Source organism: Salvia hispanica, chromosome 6 (assembly GCF_029641045.1).
Source record: "Salvia hispanica isolate PSC_SH4W2 chromosome 6, Shi_PSC_v1, whole genome shotgun sequence".
In the NCBI taxonomy this organism is placed as follows: domain Eukaryota; kingdom Viridiplantae; phylum Streptophyta; class Magnoliopsida; order Lamiales; family Lamiaceae; genus Salvia; species Salvia hispanica.
In genome coordinates, this window is record NC_142697.1 from 1,004,186 (window position 1) to 1,022,352 (window position 18,167).

At 38.1% G+C, this 18,167-nt stretch overlaps 1 non-coding gene and 2 pseudogenes across 1 annotated transcript; 2 read left to right on the forward strand and 1 right to left on the reverse strand.

The window, feature by feature from the left end:
- The first annotated feature begins 10,039 nt into the window (after window positions 1–10,039).
- LOC148922979 (uncharacterized) lies at window positions 10,040–14,297 on the forward strand (annotated as a pseudogene).
- LOC148922980 (small nucleolar RNA R71) lies at window positions 10,442–10,548 on the reverse strand. The gene has a single exon (XR_016133082.1). It is a non-coding gene; the product is annotated as a small nucleolar RNA R71 (small nucleolar RNA).
- A 2,474-nt stretch (window positions 14,298–16,771) lies between the features above and the next one.
- Window positions 16,772–17,902, forward strand: LOC148922981 (uncharacterized; annotated as a pseudogene).
- The last annotated feature ends 265 nt before the right edge of the window (window positions 17,903–18,167 follow it).

Sequence of the window (18,167 nt, forward strand, 5' to 3'; positions counted from 1 at the left end):
TCGTACATCACTTTCCGTCGGGGTATGCATTTGTGAATTTCGTAGATGCTATATAGTATAGCTTCCATCCGCGAATTCATACCCTGGTACATTATCATGGGTATGTTGTACATTAAAGCTTGAGACTTGTACATTAAAATACAATTTTCATACATTAACATCATGTACTAATAGAACATAATGTACAAATATAACTACATCATGTATCGAAATCATGTATAATTGTGCTTTACCATTTTTACCCTTTTCGATTATTTTATTAATTTTTAAATTCCACGTGGCTTCCATATCAGCCATCAGATCACACCTAATCAATGGATGAGATTAGTTTTCCTTTTTAACAGATTTTTACACATTAATTTGAATACACCCCTATATATATATATAGGTATATATATATATACCTATATATATATAGGTATATATATATATATATATAGGGATGTATTCAAATCCTTTTCATATCTCTTGTCCTTTTTCCTTCTTAATCTTAGCCCCACAATTTTGTCATCTGACGGTTAGATTAATGCCACGTGTCATTTAATAATGCACATTTTCATTCTAATAATGCACAGCGGCTAATAATGCAACATTATAGACTAATAATGCACATTTTCATTCTAATAATGCACAGCGGCTAATAATGCAACATTATAGACTAATAATGCATTGATCACAACCATCCAATTCAAGGATCCAAGGGCTGAGATTAAGAAGGAAATAGGACACTTAGGGTGTAAAGGAGCCTAACGCACCCCTATATATATATATATATATATATAGGTTTGTGTTAAAATGACAACTCCTCTTAAAATGACACCGTGACACCACTTATACAGCAATATTATAAACGCTACACAGCAATATCCAACACGTTAGTCAACAATTTATAGATTGATGTCTAACGTGTTGGATATTGCTGTTCAAGAAAAATTGTTGTTTAAAGACCAGCACATTGCTGCCCGTCTTTTTAGGGGGTTTTTTTTTTTTTGTCACGTGGCAGCTTATTATTCGTCCACGTGTACAAATGATTGGCTAGGAATGGTGGTATGGTGTTATTTTAAGGGGTGGCGACACCCTAACATGCCTCTATATATATATATAGCGTTTATAATATTGTTGTATAAGTGGTGTCATGGTGTCATTTTAAGAGGAGTTGTCATTTTAACACAAATATATATATATATATATATATATATATATATATATATATATAGGATCATGATCAATTGAGATTATTTAGGCTAATTGAGAAATGAGATGCAATATCAGCCACTCATTTTTATTAAATGAGTGGTCCAGATTTTGCCACACAATAAATATTATTAGATTAATTTAATATGAAAGGGTAAAACTGTCTTTTTGCGTTTTAATTTTAGGGTTCTTCTTCATCTTTCAGTTTTGATCGACGATTCTGCTGAGATTTGAACAATTGAATCATATCTCTCATTGAATCTATTTTAACGATTTATGATTCAATTGATTTGCAAAATTAGACTCAGACGGTTTCAACGATTTCAACGATAGCAGATTTGCGATTCAATTTTCGAAAAATAGACGACCAGTTCGACTGATTTCTGTGTTGATTTTTAAATTTTTCGGTCGATTTTTCCGACTTTGATTCTGTTTTTATGTTCTATTTGTTAATCTCCAGTCGAATTTGTTCCTAATCAATTTTTTCTTTTTTTGATTTTCTGATCTCTAGGTTCGATTTCAGTTCGTAATCAACCGCTAAGTGTTCTTTGATGGATTCTTCATCTTATTCCGAGTCTACGTCGACGAATGGTGGAGGTAGTCTGGTTTGATTTTCGTTAACATGAATTTTTTGTGTTATGTTGGTGATTTATGCTCTGTTGACATGATTTGAAAATCTGTTGACATGATTTATGTTACTTGGTAAATATTCTATGTTGTTGTTATGCTCTTTGTGGACATTCTGTTTGATTAACATTATTTTGTTGTGTTATGTTGTTGATTTATGCTCTGTAGACATGATTTATGTGTACTTGTTAAATATTCTGTTGACATCGTGTTTTTGACATTTTGATCCTGGTAATTTGAAGCATGTTCTGATATTTTGCCTTACATAACTTATAACAATTGTCTAAGAATTTTACAAGAGTGGAGCCACCTCTTTAGATATAACTATAGGGGTAATTTTCTGTTTTAATTGAAGCTACTTGAGAAATCAGCTCATTAATTCTTGACCGAGGAAGTAAACGTTAGTCTAAGTGGATCAAGGTTTTGTTGGATTTTCTTGAATGTAAAAGTCCATATGTTATAACCATGATGAGAGTCCTTAATTTGACATAAAAAAATTGGTTAGTTATTGGTTAAGCAAATGATCACAAGGCCTGATAAGGTTAAGAATCATGGCTGAGTTTGGAATCCATGGATACTTTAGGTGGAGACTGTTTAAACCTTTTTTTCTTAATCAGTTTTGAGCTTTCAAGGGAGAAGTATGGGTTATGAGCTCTTTGTTGACATTCTGTTTCATTAACATTATTTTGTTGTGTTATGTTATTGATTTATGCTCTGTTGACATGACTTGAAAATCTGTTGACATTATTTATGTTTCTTGGTAGATATTCTGTGTTGTTGCTATGCTCTTTATTGTCATTCTGTTTCATTAACATTATTTTGTTGTGTTATGTTTTTTATTTATGCTCTGTTAACATGACTTGAAAGTCTGTTGACATGATTTATGTTCCTTGGCAAATATTATGTTTTGTTGCCATGCTCTTTGTTCACTTTCTGTTTCATTATTTTGTTGTGTTATGTTGGTTATTTATGCTCTATTGACATGATTTATGTGTACTTTTTAATTATTATGTTGACATCGTGTGTTTCAATCGGTGTATTCTAATTCAACTGGACATTTTGATCCTTGTAATTTGAAGATTGTTATGATATTTTGGCTTACATAACTTATAACAATTGTCTAAGAATTTTACAAGAGTGCAGCCACCTCTTTAGAGATAACTATAGGGGTAATTTACGTAAGTCTTTTGATTTGCGTTGACGTGACTTGAAAATCTGATGACATTATTTATGAATGGTGGAGGTAGTTTGGTTTGATTTTCATTAATATGTTTTTTTTGTGTTATGTTGGTGATTTATGCTCTGTTGACATGACTTGAAAATCTGTTGACATTATTTATGTTAGTTGGTAAATATTCTATGTTGTTCTGATATTTTGGCTTACATAACTTATAACAATTGTCTAAGAATTTTACTAGAGTGAAACCACCTCTTTATAGATAACTAAAGCTGTTATGTTGTTGATTTATTCTCTGTTGACATGACTTGAAAATCTGTTGACATGATTTATGTTCCTTGGTAAATATTCTATGTTGTAGGGTCTGTTATTCCAATTTGCAAGCCTGAGTTGAGGCCTTATGAAGGTCAAAAATTTTCTTCTCTTGAGGAAGGAATTTCATTTTATGAAAAGTATGCTCAGGAGTGTTGTTTTGATTGTCGAAGATTTGGAAATAGGTCTAGTGGTGGTGTTATTATTTTTCAGTATATTGTTTGCAATAGACAAGGATTTCATACGGTAGATTCATTGGATGTTGATGTTAGTGTATCTGAGGATGGTAATGTATCTGATGATGATGAAGTATCTTCAAAGAAGAGACGTAGACGTGGCACGAAAAGGTGTGGATGTGGAGCGAGAATTAGTTTTATGTTTTTTTCTGATTTTGGTGATAAGTATTACCTTGTGCATCAGTTTGTTGAGGAACACAATCATACTATGGTTGACAAAGATCATAAGAGATTTATGAAAGGTAATCGGAGTTTGAATGATTTTCATCACAAGTTTGTTGAAGATTGCACCAAAGCTAACATCGGTCCTACCTCTACTTTTAACTTATTAAAGGAGTTTTTCGGTGGTTATGATGTTGTTGGGTGTACGTTGACTGATGTTAGGAATTGTTCACGTGATATTAAAGAGAAATTAAAAGAAGTGGATGTGCAAATGATCCTAAATCAGATGCAAGAGAAGAAGAGAATTTGTGAAGGGTTTTTTTACAAATATCAATTATCACCTGAAGATAATAAGTTAATTAGCTTGTTCTGGTCTGACGCTGAGTCTCGGAAGCATTACCACATGTTTGGAGATGTTGTAGCATTTGATACAACATATTCAACAAACAGGTAGTTTATTTATTATACTTAGTAATTGACAGAGATAGTAGTTGACATGGTAGTTGACATAGCATACATTTGTACTTTGCATCATTTCTGATTTAATAGTTGACATAGCATATACCTATAATTGACATTATTGATGTTTTGTGTTGATGTATTTTTTCAATAGGTATCGTATGGTGTTTGGTCCATTTACCGGGAAAGACAATCATGGCTGTCCTATTGCATTTGGAGCTGGTTTCGTATCCGGTGAGAATTGTGATGCATTTTCATGGCTTTTCACTGTATTTGTTGAATGCATGGGTGTTGCTCCAAGAATCATAATCACTGACCAAGATTGGGGAATGAGGCTTGCCATTGAGAAGGTATTACCTGGTACAAGGCATTGTTTGTGTATGTGGCATATTATGAGCAAGTTATTTGAGAAGATACCTAAATCAATTTCTGATAGAGAAAAGTTTAGTAAGGAGTTTAAGTCTTGTGTTTGGTCAGAGTTGTTAGATCCGGATGAGTTTGATATATTATGGACTAGTATTGTTGAAAAATATAGTGTAGAAGATCATAAGTGGTTTAAGGATATGTTTATGATCAGACAGATGTGGATCCCAGCCTTCTTTAGAGATGTTCCTATGGGTTCTTTAATGAGAACAACATCTTTTTCAGAATCTGAAAACAGTTTTTTTAAGAGGTACTCGAAACCGTTGTTCAATTTTGCTGACGTCACTCTTCAGTATAACAATGCCATTGATGCTCAAAGGAATCAAACTGAAAGGCTTGACTATTATGATTCTGTAATCACTCCAAAATATGTCACTGATTTAGCATTTGAGAAGCAATTGGGATCTGTTTACACAGATAGGATGTTTAGAGTGGTACAAGATTTGATTGTTGAGGCTGATAAGAGTTGTCGGATGATTAGCATGTCCACATTGGAGAACATCGAGGTCTTCAAAGTTTCTGATGCTAGAAAGAAGATCTTTACAGTTAGACATGAGATAGAGACTGAGTCATATGAATGTGAGTGTAAACTATTTTTAAGGTGTGGTTATCTATGCAGCCACCTTTTTTTCATCCTCAGAAACAAAGATGTCAACAATATTCCAGAGAAATATGTTGGTAACCGTTGGCTTAAAAGTGAATTACTAAAGGCAGTTCATGGTCTCACAATTGATGAAAGTGCGTCTGACAGAGGTATGCAAACTGTTTTCTATACATATTTCAGTTTAAGTTTTAGCATGTGTTGTTTAAGCTGTTGACATATCTTATATAGACAGTTGACATCTTATATATGTTGTTGACATTTTATATATGCGCAGGTTCTAACAGAGATGACAAACTAAAGATTGCTAACAGATGTCATGGTCGTTACTTTGGTCTATATCAGCGTGCTTTTAGAAATAAAGATCATTTGATTGCTTTGGATAATTTGCTTGCGGGTATTGGTCCTCAAATCTTTAAAGATGACTGTGCTGGATCGTCTTCTCTTGATAAAAATGATTCAATCATGAACATATATGGTATTGCTGTTCCTGAAGAAATAACTGCCCATGCTCCAGATGTGGTTAGTACAAAAGGAGGTGCAAGTGACAAGAAAAGCAGGATTAAGTCAAGCATAGAGAAAGCAATTGAAAAAGCAAATAAACCTCATAAGCGTTGTGGAAAGTGTCACAAAATTACTGATCATAATGCTAGAAGTTGTGGCAGAAAGGAGATATGATTGTTTTTTTTTTTTAATAGTCAGGCTTTTTTTTTTTATTTGTTGACATAGACTACAAATTATTGACATTTTCTCATCTGTTGTTTATATCTGATTTTAATCTCTATTGACATCTATTTATGATTCTGTTTTTTTTAATTATAAGATTTGTTTTCTGAGTTGTACACCTTTATACAAATTGTTGACATTTGGTTATAAGTTGTTGACATTTCAATACAAGTTTGACATGCCTTGCTTTGATGCTCCTTCATGTTTTTAATGTGCACATGTCAACCACTTAAAAATTAAGTCAACTATATATACTGGCCATGTCAACAAGTAATATAATTATGTCAACTATGATGCACATCGTGTCAACGGCACATACCAGTCATGTCAACAAGGCTACATATCGTGTCAGCTACAAGTACAAGTTATGTCAATTATTTTTCCAACCATGTTAACTATACGTACTAGCCATGTCAACAACTAATATAATTATGTCAACTATGGTGAACTTCGTGTCAACGGCATATACTAGTCATGTCAACTATGTTTTAAGCCATATCAACTACACGTACAATTCATGTCAACTATATTAGTTTTACAATTATATCAACTTTTGTGCATATCGTTTCAACGGTACATAAAATTCATGTCAACTACACGTTAGAGCCGTGTCAACTACATATATAAGCATGTATACTATATTACATAGTATTTTAAATACAAATTGAATCATGTCAGTCATGTCAACTACGTATAGACCCATTTCAATTACGTTACATACTATGTCAATTACGCACAGAATCATTTTAACAACAATTATAAGTCATGTCAACTATGCACAGAACTGTGTCAACAATAAGTATAAGCCATGTCAACACCAATTATAAGTCATGTTAAAAACAATTATATCAACTATGGTGCATATAGTGTCAACGATACATAAATGTCATGTCAATTACACGTTAAAGCTGTGTCAACTATATTATTTACTATTTTAAGTATCTATAGAATTATGTCAACAACAATTATGAGTCATGTCAATAACAATTATAAGCCATATCAACAATAATAATAAGTCATGTGAATCATAACAAAATTAACAGAAAATATACATTTTCATAAGTTCAAAAGTTAGAAACCACAGTAGTAGCTGTTTTGAAATCCATCCCAAAACAAGAAAGCTAACAACATTAAACGTTAAATACATCCCAAATTTTGTTTCACTACTTTCTATTAACAAACCACTTTTTGTATTTGTTGTTTAAACTATTCAATCTGTGCTTGTTTTCTTGCATCCATGCATCAGCTACTTCTAAAATGGGCACTCTCTGGTTGTTGTAACTTGATGCAATCAAGTTGTAGCAATATCTTCCACGCAGCACCTGGAGTATCTTTATGTTGTGTGCAGAGAAGCCAACATTCCATTCACTGTCTTTTTTTCCAACATAAGTTTCCATGTGTCTCATTAAATAGACACCACAGTCCTTTATGTTACTGCTTCTAGCCCACTTCAAGGAAAGAATATCAATGTAAGACTTGTTAATATTTTCGAATATGTCTAACAAGTTCTTCTTTTTGTAGTATGCCTCCAACATATCTTTCTGCAAATATATTAATTAATAAATAAAACTACAAATAAAAAACATTTTAACATTGTGCATAAATTATATCAACAGAATGTAGAGACTGTTTCAATAATATAAAAAAAAATCATACCAGTAAACCAATTTCATGGCCATACTCCTCTAATGCTTCCATGCCATTAACTTTTTTGTTGTCTATGATCTCAATCTTACTTTGTTTCAGCCAAAATACTACCAGGTAGTAACGTCGGTGTTCCCAGATTGGAAAGAAGACCTATATGACATTGAAGATAAAATTACATTCAAAGAACACATCCTAATATTTTCTCAAAAATTTAATTGTTAGATCTAATTACCAAATCAATGTTTCTCCAATCAAATTCTAGTCTTTTTTTAATCTCATTCTCTATTTCATCAATGAATTTGTTTGTAGCCATCATAGTATTCCAACTTTTTGGCCGATTTGTAACATTGAAATTCTGCAATTAACATATTTGGTTAAGGAGATCTATAATTCAAATATTTTATATAAATTTTTAGATTACTTACAGTTGGAGATGTTGTCATGAAAAAGCGTGCAAGTGAAGTTGTTGGCTTTTCTTTTTCAATGTTGTTCAAATGTGAAGCCCATAAGTCAATAACACCAGATTTGATTTCTTCATGGGGCTTCAGTGAGTTGAACAATTCTTTGGATGCCCAAGTAAAATCATCATCATACACACATGTATTCCTGAAATGAAGTTATAAAAATAATATATGAACAACAATCATAAATCTTGTCAACTATTTAGAAAACTAAATTATACATACTCATCTATTCTTCCAGTTTCTACTATGTAGTAGTAGAGATATCTTTCATGAAGTTCGAGGTATGGCAGTTGACAAACTCATATTTTAGGCTTGTTTTATTGATGATTAAAGAGTGCTTTTGATGGTTTAAGATGTTAAATACAAGTTTTTCACCGCATTTACACTAATTAGGTGAGTTGATGGGTTTGTCGTAGTTTTATGATGAAAACAGGTTGAAACGAGCCGAAGCTGAAATTCGAGGAGTTCTCCGGGAGGAAAACCCGACCGGGTGTTTTCCATCTCTCGGAACACCCGGTCGGGTGTTTTGAAGTAGCGTTGTGGACTCCAGGAGGAAAACCCGACCGGGTGTTTTCCATTTCTCAGAAAACCCGGTCGGGTGTTTTGCAAAGTAGCGGGCTTCGGGGAAGAAAACCCGGTCGGGTGTTTTGTCACCTACAAATCACCCGACCGGGTGTTTGCTAATTTGTCCTGATTTTCACTCCGAGTATAAAAGGGGTTCTAACTCAATTTAGAACCCTAACTTTCCCATGACAAATTGAGAGAAAAAATCGAGAGATACAAGTCATTGAAGGCAAGGAGGCTTCCATTTTCAAGAGATTGAAGAAGAAAGATCCTCCCCAACATCAAGTCTACATTAGGGAGTTCTACCTTTTCTTACTATGTTTTCCTTTGAAGTTTTTGTATTTTCTTTTGTCTTAGCTTCCATTATGAGTAGCTAAGTTCTTATTAGGGATATTGGTGAAGTTTGTATGGAATTCATGGGCTAAATCTTGATTTATGCTTATCTATGTCTTATGTGGTGGTTTTGTTGGTTGTTGTGCTTTTTCATTATCCAATTGATTAGCTACCAGTTTGATATGTCTTATTCTAATTATTGTCGTTGAAAGATGCTTAATTAAATAGTTAAATGACCAACAACTCCGTGCGTTGTATGTGCTCGAGAGAGACATAGCTAGAGAGAGGGCTTGGGTCCGTAGGTTGTAGGAGTTGGTTTCGAAGTGTAGGGAGGAGACTCCGACCTTAGAGGCCGATCAACGTGTTAGGTGCACCCGAGAGGGGGTCTAACCAATTAACCCGACCTTCCTAGCCACACATAAGACCATTTAGATGAGCATTATCCCTAGGTGAACACCCGTGATCCATACCAACGGATCAATATCCCTATCTTTCCAACTTGAGTGAAAACTCTCCTTTTTCTTGTCTTAATTTCCTTTGCTCTTACTTTCTTACTTGTTCTTTGATCTTAGTGTAGAAAAACCAAAAAAAAAACCCTTCTAATAGTCTAGATAGTGTTCTAAATTGCATCGTAGTACTCAAGCCGACACTTAGTCTTCGAGGATCGATAATTTTAACTTGCCACGTGCTACATACCCCCATACACTTGTGGGTGACATTTTGATTGCAAGTTTAGCATGAGTCAAGTTTTTGGCGCCGTTGCCGGGGACTAATTTGCTTTTGTGTTTGATATTTTGATAAGATAGAGAATACTAGTTTAGACATTTACTTGCTTTATTTAGTTTAGTTTTCTAGTTTAGCTCTAATTTCCCTTTGTTTCCTCTCTTGTGTTGTGTAGGTTTTTATGCTCACGCGCTCAAGGCATCTACCCCTTGAGCCGATTAATTTAGAGATAGAAGCCGCCAATAGAAGAAGAGGAGGACGAAGGAGGAGAGCACGAGCTCAACATTTAGTTGAGCCTGTGGAAAATCCAAATGGGAACAACGAGGAGGTACCACCTCCACCTCCACCTCCCCTTAATCAAGATCAAATCATCCTCCAATTACAACAACAAATGGAGGAGATGAGAAGGGAAAGAGAGGAGGAAAGGAGAAGAGAGGCACCAGTTAGAAATGCATTTGGGAACGTTAATATCCCAATGCCACCCATTGATCCAAGAGTAAATGCCAACAATTTTGAGTTAAAGACGGCATTGATCCAATTTGTGGAGCAACGTGTTTTCTCGGGAAGGCCCACGGAGGATCCTAATATGCACTTAGCCAAATTCTTGGAGATTGCCAACACAACCAAGCTTAATGGGGTTCCTGAAGATACAATCAAGCTTAGGCTATTCCCATTCTCATTAACGGGATATGCTAGAGATTGGTTTGATAACCTTGAGCCGGAGTCGGTTATAAGTTGGGACGACTTAGCCAAAAAGTTCTTGGAGAGGTTCTTCCCTCTTAGCTCTACTCTCAACCTACAAGCGAAGATCTCCCACTTTAAAATGAAGAGCCAAGAGTCCTTGTTCGAAGCATGGGAGAGATTCAATGCTTTGTTGAAGAAGTGTCCTAACCATGGGTTGCCTCTGGGCCATCAAGTGAGCCTTTTCTATAATGGATGCTCGGAATTTATCAAAAGTCAACTAGACTTTGGTTCGGGGGGATCATTCTTGGACAAGGGGGTCGATGAGTGCAAGAAGATGCTTCAAAGGCTTGCCTACACTAGCAAGAGTTGGAGCTCCGGTCGAGATGGCTCTATGCCGGTAGCTTCGGTTGTTGATTCGGATGCATTCAATCTCCTCAACCAACAAATGATGATTCTCAATCAAAAGGTGGATAGCATAAGTTTGGGGATGGCACCCAATGTAGAGCCTCAACCTACCGTAGAGGATGTTAATTATGTGCATCAAGGAGGAAATCAAAGGAACTTCTACAATTATCGCCCCAACAATGGGGGTGGTAATTATCGTCCATCCTTCCATACACATCCAAATCTTTCGTATGGGAATCCGAATAATGCTATTCAACCAAGTGGGGTTAACAATTCACCTAGCACTTCAAAGTCTTCAAGTGATGTTACCAATGAGCTTCTAAAAGCTTTGATGGAGAAGACCGATGGGATTATGGAACACTCTACCAAGAGAATTGATAAAGTTGAGACGGCGGTGGTAGAAGTTGCTACAAGAATGGTGGCCTTGGAGCACCAAATGAGTCAAATTGCTCAAACTGTGGGTCAACTTCATCAACCGGGGCAATTTCCAAGCAACACCATTCCTAACCCAAAAGAGTGCAAGGCAATTAATTTGAGGAGTGGAACAAGCTATGAGGGTCCCTCTATGCCCGAAAAGGAAGCTATTGTTCAACCCGAAGAAGAAGAGGAAATAGAGATGGAAACACCACCGGAGAGCTCGCCTAAGGTTCAACCCGAGATAATTGTTCCTCCCAAACCCATGGAAGTTAAGCTTCCCTTTCCTCAAATGATACAAAAGAAGAAGAAGGATGAACAATTTTCAAGATTTTTGGATATCTTTAGGAAAGTTCAAATCAACATCCCTCTTGTTGAAGCACTTCAACAAATGCCGAGCTATGCAAAGTTCCTCAAGGATGTTGTCTCATAAAAGAGGAAATGGGGGCAATATGAGACGGTCAACTTGACGGAAAGTTGTAGTGCAATTATTCAAAAGAAGTTACCGGCCAAGAAGTCGGATCCGGGGAGCTTTACTATTGAGTGCACTATTGGAAATTGCTTTGTGGAGAATGCCTTGTGCGATCTAGGTGCTAGCATCAATCTTATGCCATTGTCCTTCTTCAACAAGTTGAATATTGGCAAGTTGAAGTCCACTAGCATTACTTTACAAATGGCCGATAGGTCTATATCATACGCCTCGGGCATAGTTGAAGATATTTTGGTGAGGGTGAATGACTTCATATTCCCCGTTGACTTTGTGGTGTTGGATATGGAAGAGGATAGAGTTGTACCTCTTATATTGGGGAGACCATTCCTTGCTACCGGGAAGGCCATGATAGATGTTTCAAAGGGAGAGCTTACACTCCGCCTTAATGATGAGAGTGTGACATTTTCGATTTATGAGGCCTTGAAGAGGCATGATGTGGAACCGGGAGGAAGTCTTCAACATTGCAATGTTGTGACCGTGATGGATGAGTGTGTTGGAAGAGTGGCACCGGCCTCTTACTTGGATGATCAATTGGAGAGATGCATTTCTCACTCTATTTATTCTTCTCACTCTCTTGATATTTTAGATGTTAACCTTGAGTTGTTGGAATTTGTAGGTGCTTTGGACTCGGCTAAGGAGGTTCCTAGATCACGTCGTCCACAATTTCTACCTCTTAGGGATGAAAGTGAAGATAGCAAGGAAGAAGTGGAAAGCAAGAAGATTGAGTTGAAGCCACTACCATCACACTTGCAATATGCCTTCCTTGGAGAGAATGATATCTTTCCGGTAATTGTATCATCTTCCCTCTCTAGTTCCGAGTTAGATAAGTTGTTGAGAGTTCTTAGAAAGCACAAGAGTGCTATTGGGTGGTCCATATCGGACATTAAGGGAATAAGCCCAACCATTTGCATGCATAGGATTCACTTAGAAGAGGGGTACAAGCCTAAGGTACAAAACCAAAGGCGATTAAATCCTATTATGCAAGATGTTGTTAGAAAAGAAGTGTTGAAATGGTTAGATGTCGGGATCATTTATGCTATATCCGATAGTGAGTGGGTGAGTCCTACTCAAGTGGTAGCCAAAAAGGGGGGTACTACCGTGGTAAAAGGGAAAAATGATGAGTTGATAGCAACTAGAGTGGTGTCCGGATGGAGAGTTTGCATTGACTATCGTACTTTAAATTCGGCTACTAGGAAAGACCATTTTCCCCTCCCTTTTATTGATCAAATGTTGGATAGGCTAGCCGGACATGAGTATTATTGTTTTCTTGATGGATACTCGGGTTATAACCAAATTTTGATAGCCCCCGAGGATCAACATAAGTCCGCTTTTGTGTGTCCCTACGGTGTGTATGCATATAGAAGAATGTCTTTTGGGCTTTGTAATGCCCCGGCTACTTTTCAAAGATGCATGATGTCTATTTTTCATGATATGGTTGAGGACATTATGGAGGTTTTTATGGATGACTTCTCTGTTTTTGGCATGACATATGATATGTGCTTGGATAATCTAACCAAGGTTTTGCAGAGATGTGAGGAGACCAATCTAGTTCTCAATTGGGAGAAGTGCCATTTTATGGTTAGAGATGGGATCGTGTTAGGGCACAAAATTTCATCCGAGGGACTTGAAGTGGATAGAGCCAAGATAGCGGCCATTGAGCAATTGCCACCTCCTTCTAGTGAGAAGGCCGTGAGGAGCTTCCTAGGCCATGCGGGGTTCTATAGGCGTTTCATCAAAGATTTTTCACATATCGCTAGACCTCTTTGTCATTTACTAGCTAAAGATGTAAAATTTGATTTCACTCTTGAATGTGTGCAGGCGTTTGAGAAGCTCAAAGCGGCATTGGTGAGCGCTCCAATATTGATCTTTCCCGATTGGTCGCAACCCTTTGAGATCATGTGTGATGCAAGTGATGTAGCGGTAGGCTCGGCTTTGGGGCAAAAGAGAGACAAGTTATTCCGGGTGATATACTATGCTAGTAGAACATTGGACTCGGCTCAAGTTAACTACACCACTACCGAGAAGGAAATGCTTGCGGTGGTCTACTCATTTGACAAGTTCCGCCCTTATCTCATTGGGCCAAGACTATTGTCTTCACCGACCATGCCGCCATCCGTCATCTTTTTGCAAAACAAGATGCAAAACCAAGACTTATAAGATGGATCTTGCTTCTTCAAGAATTTGATTTTGATATCCGAGATAGAAAAGGGTGTGAGAACGTAGTGGCGGATCATCTATCAAGATTGGAACATGCTAATGAAGAAGAGAAGTTGAAGTTGGTCATAAATGAAGAATTCCCGGATGAACACTTGTTCTATGTGGCTCAAGGCAAGGTGGCATGGTATGCTAACATAGTGAATTATCTTGTTGCTAAGGTAGTTCCGGATGGGCTCACGGATTATGCAAAGAAGAAGTTCTTCCATGATGTGAAGTTCTATTTTTGGGATGAGCCTTGCCTCTTTAGAAGATGTGCCGACATGGTGATTAGGAGATGTGCTCCTCAAGAGGAATGGGAATCCATTATTATGCATTGTCACTCCGCACCAAGTGGGGGACATTTTGGAGCAAACCGAACCGCGATGAAGGTGCTTCAAAGCGGCCTTTATTGGCCAAGTATCTATGGAGATTGCCAAAAGTTCGTGATGCAATGCAATGAGTGCCAAAGGACCGGGGGGGGTGTCAAAGAAGAAGGAAATGCCTATGACCCCTATTGTGGAAGTTGAGTTGTTTGATGTTTGGGGGATCGATTTCATGGGCCCCTTTCCATCATCATGTGGCTATCAATATATTCTCTTGGCGGTGGACTATGTGTCTAGATGGGTAGAGGCTATTCCTACCCACACCAATGATTCTAAGGTTGTGATTAAGTTTGTCCAAAAGAATATCTTCACAAGATTTGGCACCCCACGAGCCCTAATTAGTGATGGAGGTTCCCATTTCCATAATCGATGGTTGGTAAGTGTGCTTACTAGATATGGAGTGAAGCATAGAGTAACAACACCCTACCACCCTCAAGCTAATGGTCAAACCGAGTTAGCCAACCGGGAGGTGAAGCAAGTCCTAGAGAAGACGGTCAACACAAATCGAAAGGATTGGTCACATAAACTTGATGATGCATTGTGGGCATATAGGACGGCTTATAAGACACCCATTGGGATGTCGCCATATCAATTGGTATTTGGAAAGTCGTGCCACCTTCCGGTAGAGATGGAGCATCGCTCGTATTGGGGTGTGAAGAAATTGAACTTGGATTTCTTGAAGGCCGGAAAGGAAAGAATGCTTCACCTCAATTTGCTAGATGAATTTAGGAATGAGGCCTATGTCAATTCCTCTATTTACAAGGCAAGGTTGAAGACCTATCACGACAAGATGATTGAAAAAAGAGAGTTCTTCCCGGGGGATGCGGTGCTACTCTACAATCATAGATTGAGGCTATTCCCGGGCAAGCTCAAATCTAAATGGTCGGGGCCATTCACTATCAAAAATGTGATGACCAATGGAACAATAGAGCTTATTGGGGCCGATGGAAGCACTTTCATGGCAAATGGCCACAACATCAAGAGGTTCTACACAAGGGAGCAACAAGATGAGGTCTTCGTCGTGACCTTGACCGAATGATGAGAGGTTGAAGACCGTCGGGCAAACGACGTTAAACAATTGCGCTATGGGGGAGGCAACCCCTAGTAGGTACAATTTTATTTTGTGTCAATGTGTTTTTCTCTCACTTGTAGGATTTTTCTTTGTTTTAGTGTGTGGAACAGGAAAATGGGAACAAAAGAGTGAAAAATGAAAGAAATGGAAAAATAGGTTGAAGTCCAGAAAGGAAACCCGACCGGGTGTTTTCCATCTCTCGGAAAACCCGGGCGGGTGTTTTTAAAACACCGTCGCATTCCAGGAAGGAAACCCGACCGGGTGTTTTCGAATTTCCGAATCACCCGGTCGGGTGTTTTGTCGCGTATATAATTCTGGCGTCGCAGAATCACCCGACAGAAACACTCGACGCCGATTCCGAACCCTAGCTCCCCAATTTCCGAATTTCGGTGATTTCCTCTAAATTTCTCCCTTCCAATCTCACTCCTACACTCTAATAACTCTTCTACTTCATCCTCTACTTCATCTTTTACATATTTTAAACCATTTAATTGGTGGAATTTTGTGAGAACAAGGCAAGAAGCTAATTTTTGAGTTCTACTTGAATTAAGCCCTAAAGGTATGAATTTCTTCCTTTATTCTTCTCAACCCAAGTATTATTGTTGTTTATTGAGTGATTTATGGAAGATTATGATGAATTTGGTGCATAATTGTGGGTTTTTGAGGATTAAGAGCGGATTTGTTGTAGAATTGCTAGAATGGGTGAGAATTTAGAACTTGTTTGCATAATGTGAAGTTGAATATGTTGATATGTTGCCTTGTTGGACATTGTTGCTCATTTGTTTTAAATGTTGATGAAGAGTTGGGTTGTTGAATGATAATACTATCAAAGGATGGTGTAGTTGTGAGTAATTTTGGTTTGAATTGATTGGTCTTGGGGGAGAATTTGGCTACAAGCATGAGGATATGAAGTGAAATCTTTGAGCTTTACATGTTAGAACAAGGATAGGATGAATTTGTGCATCTCTTGAGCTTCAATTGTGATTTTGTGATTAATTTCTTTTGTTATATGCTTTGATTGTTGATATATAAGAAATTATTAGGAGGTGATGCCTACTCTTGTGTTTTAAATGATTAGTTTGATGATAGAGATTAGTGAAAAGTACTCCATGATGATAACTTGTTGAATGTTAGCCTTGAGCTAAGTTTGGGGGAGTACTTTTACTTTGGTTGATAGATTTTTCTAGGTTTGATTACATTGCCATCTAATACTTGGCATTTGTAGGTACAATGGTTCTTTCAGCATCAGCATGCTCGGTCGCACTAAGAACCGCAGAAGAGCGGGCCAAATGGAAGGTTCTGGCCCGACAAGATTACAAGGTTGCGAGGCAACCTTGTCGAGCACTTCTACATAATTTGGGCCTACTACAATGCTTTGACGAGCTATGTAACGTGGGGGAACTCAATGGAATCTTCACAAGGGAGATCGTGTCCTACCATCGTCTCACTCTTGAGTTCTTAACCACATTGGTGGTACAAATGCGAGGAAGGAATATTGTGGCCATAAGGTTCCGGCTAAGGAACAATGAATACGAGCTATCCATGGAAGCGCTTAAGGAGATTTATGGGATCACTACGGATGAGTATGACATGCCGATGGAGTTCAAGAACAGTAGATTCTGGAACGACATCACTCTTGAGACAGACGGGTTCAAGGCTGCCCGGGCCAAGAGCTCCATGATCCGGAACCCAGTTCTCCGGATGATTCAGAAGGCCTGCAACAATCATCCCTTTGCACGTGCCGAAACAGGGAGTGTACAAAAAGATGAGCTATTTTTGCTATGGTGCCTTGTACACAAAAAGCCAATGAATATGGTTCACTATATGGTGAAAAACATAGAGCGAGCATCGAAGAGGAATACGGGGACTATATGTTGTGGTGCTGTGGTGGGCGCAATTGCGCGTCACTTGGGTGTGAGTACAAAGGGATTTGAGCCGGATATAGGGTCTACGGTTATGGACATTGAAGCACTCCGGAGATCACATGATCTTGGAGTAGATGGAGGCCAGGCCTTTTTCTTGCAAAGGATGAAGGATCACTTCCCTCTTCCGGACCCCATCAACACGTACATCAATGGGCCCGTGGAGAAGAGAAATTGGAAAATGAATTCTCCAATCCACCAAACCATCACAGCCCGATTCTCGAACACAAGATTTGAAGAGGTTGATCTAGATGAGTATGAAGGATTTGAACATGCGGCGTTTCCTGAGGCTTCCGAGGCCCCCGAGCACTTGATGATAGGGCAGGAAAATGAAGATGAAGATGAGGTTCACGAGGAACCACCATATGGTGATGAAGGAGCCGGGACAAGCGCTCAGAGGACAAGAAGCCGCCAAGAGAGAGAAGAAGAGGACTACAGCTCGATCAACGAGAGGATGGCACGTATGGAGCTTCGGCAAGAAGAATAGTGGGCCCGGAACGATGCACGGCTGACTGAGTATGAGGCGAGGTGGAACCAGTTCGAAGCTCAAAATGATGCGCGATGGAACCGGTATGAGGAGAACTGGAGTCAATTTACCGAGTTCAACACCACACCATGGGCCAACCTCAATGCTCGGTTCGATGAATTTCGCGGCCCTTGGCAGTATCCACCTCCGCCTCCACAGTGAAGGTCCATGGGAGATCCACTCTCTTTCAAACTTATCCTAGCTTTGCTTGGAATAAGTTTGGGGGGGTGTCTAGTGGATTCCCTCTTCTATCTCTATCTCTCTCTATTTGATGATACCCCGTCTGTACCCCTATTCTTTTGATGCTATTTGATGATGATATGTGGGCATGTAATCTTAACTCATGATATTCTTGATTGTGGATTTTGGGGAGTGTTTCCTTGTTTCTTTGTTCCAATTGTTTTTGTGTTTTTGTTTCTTTTTAGGA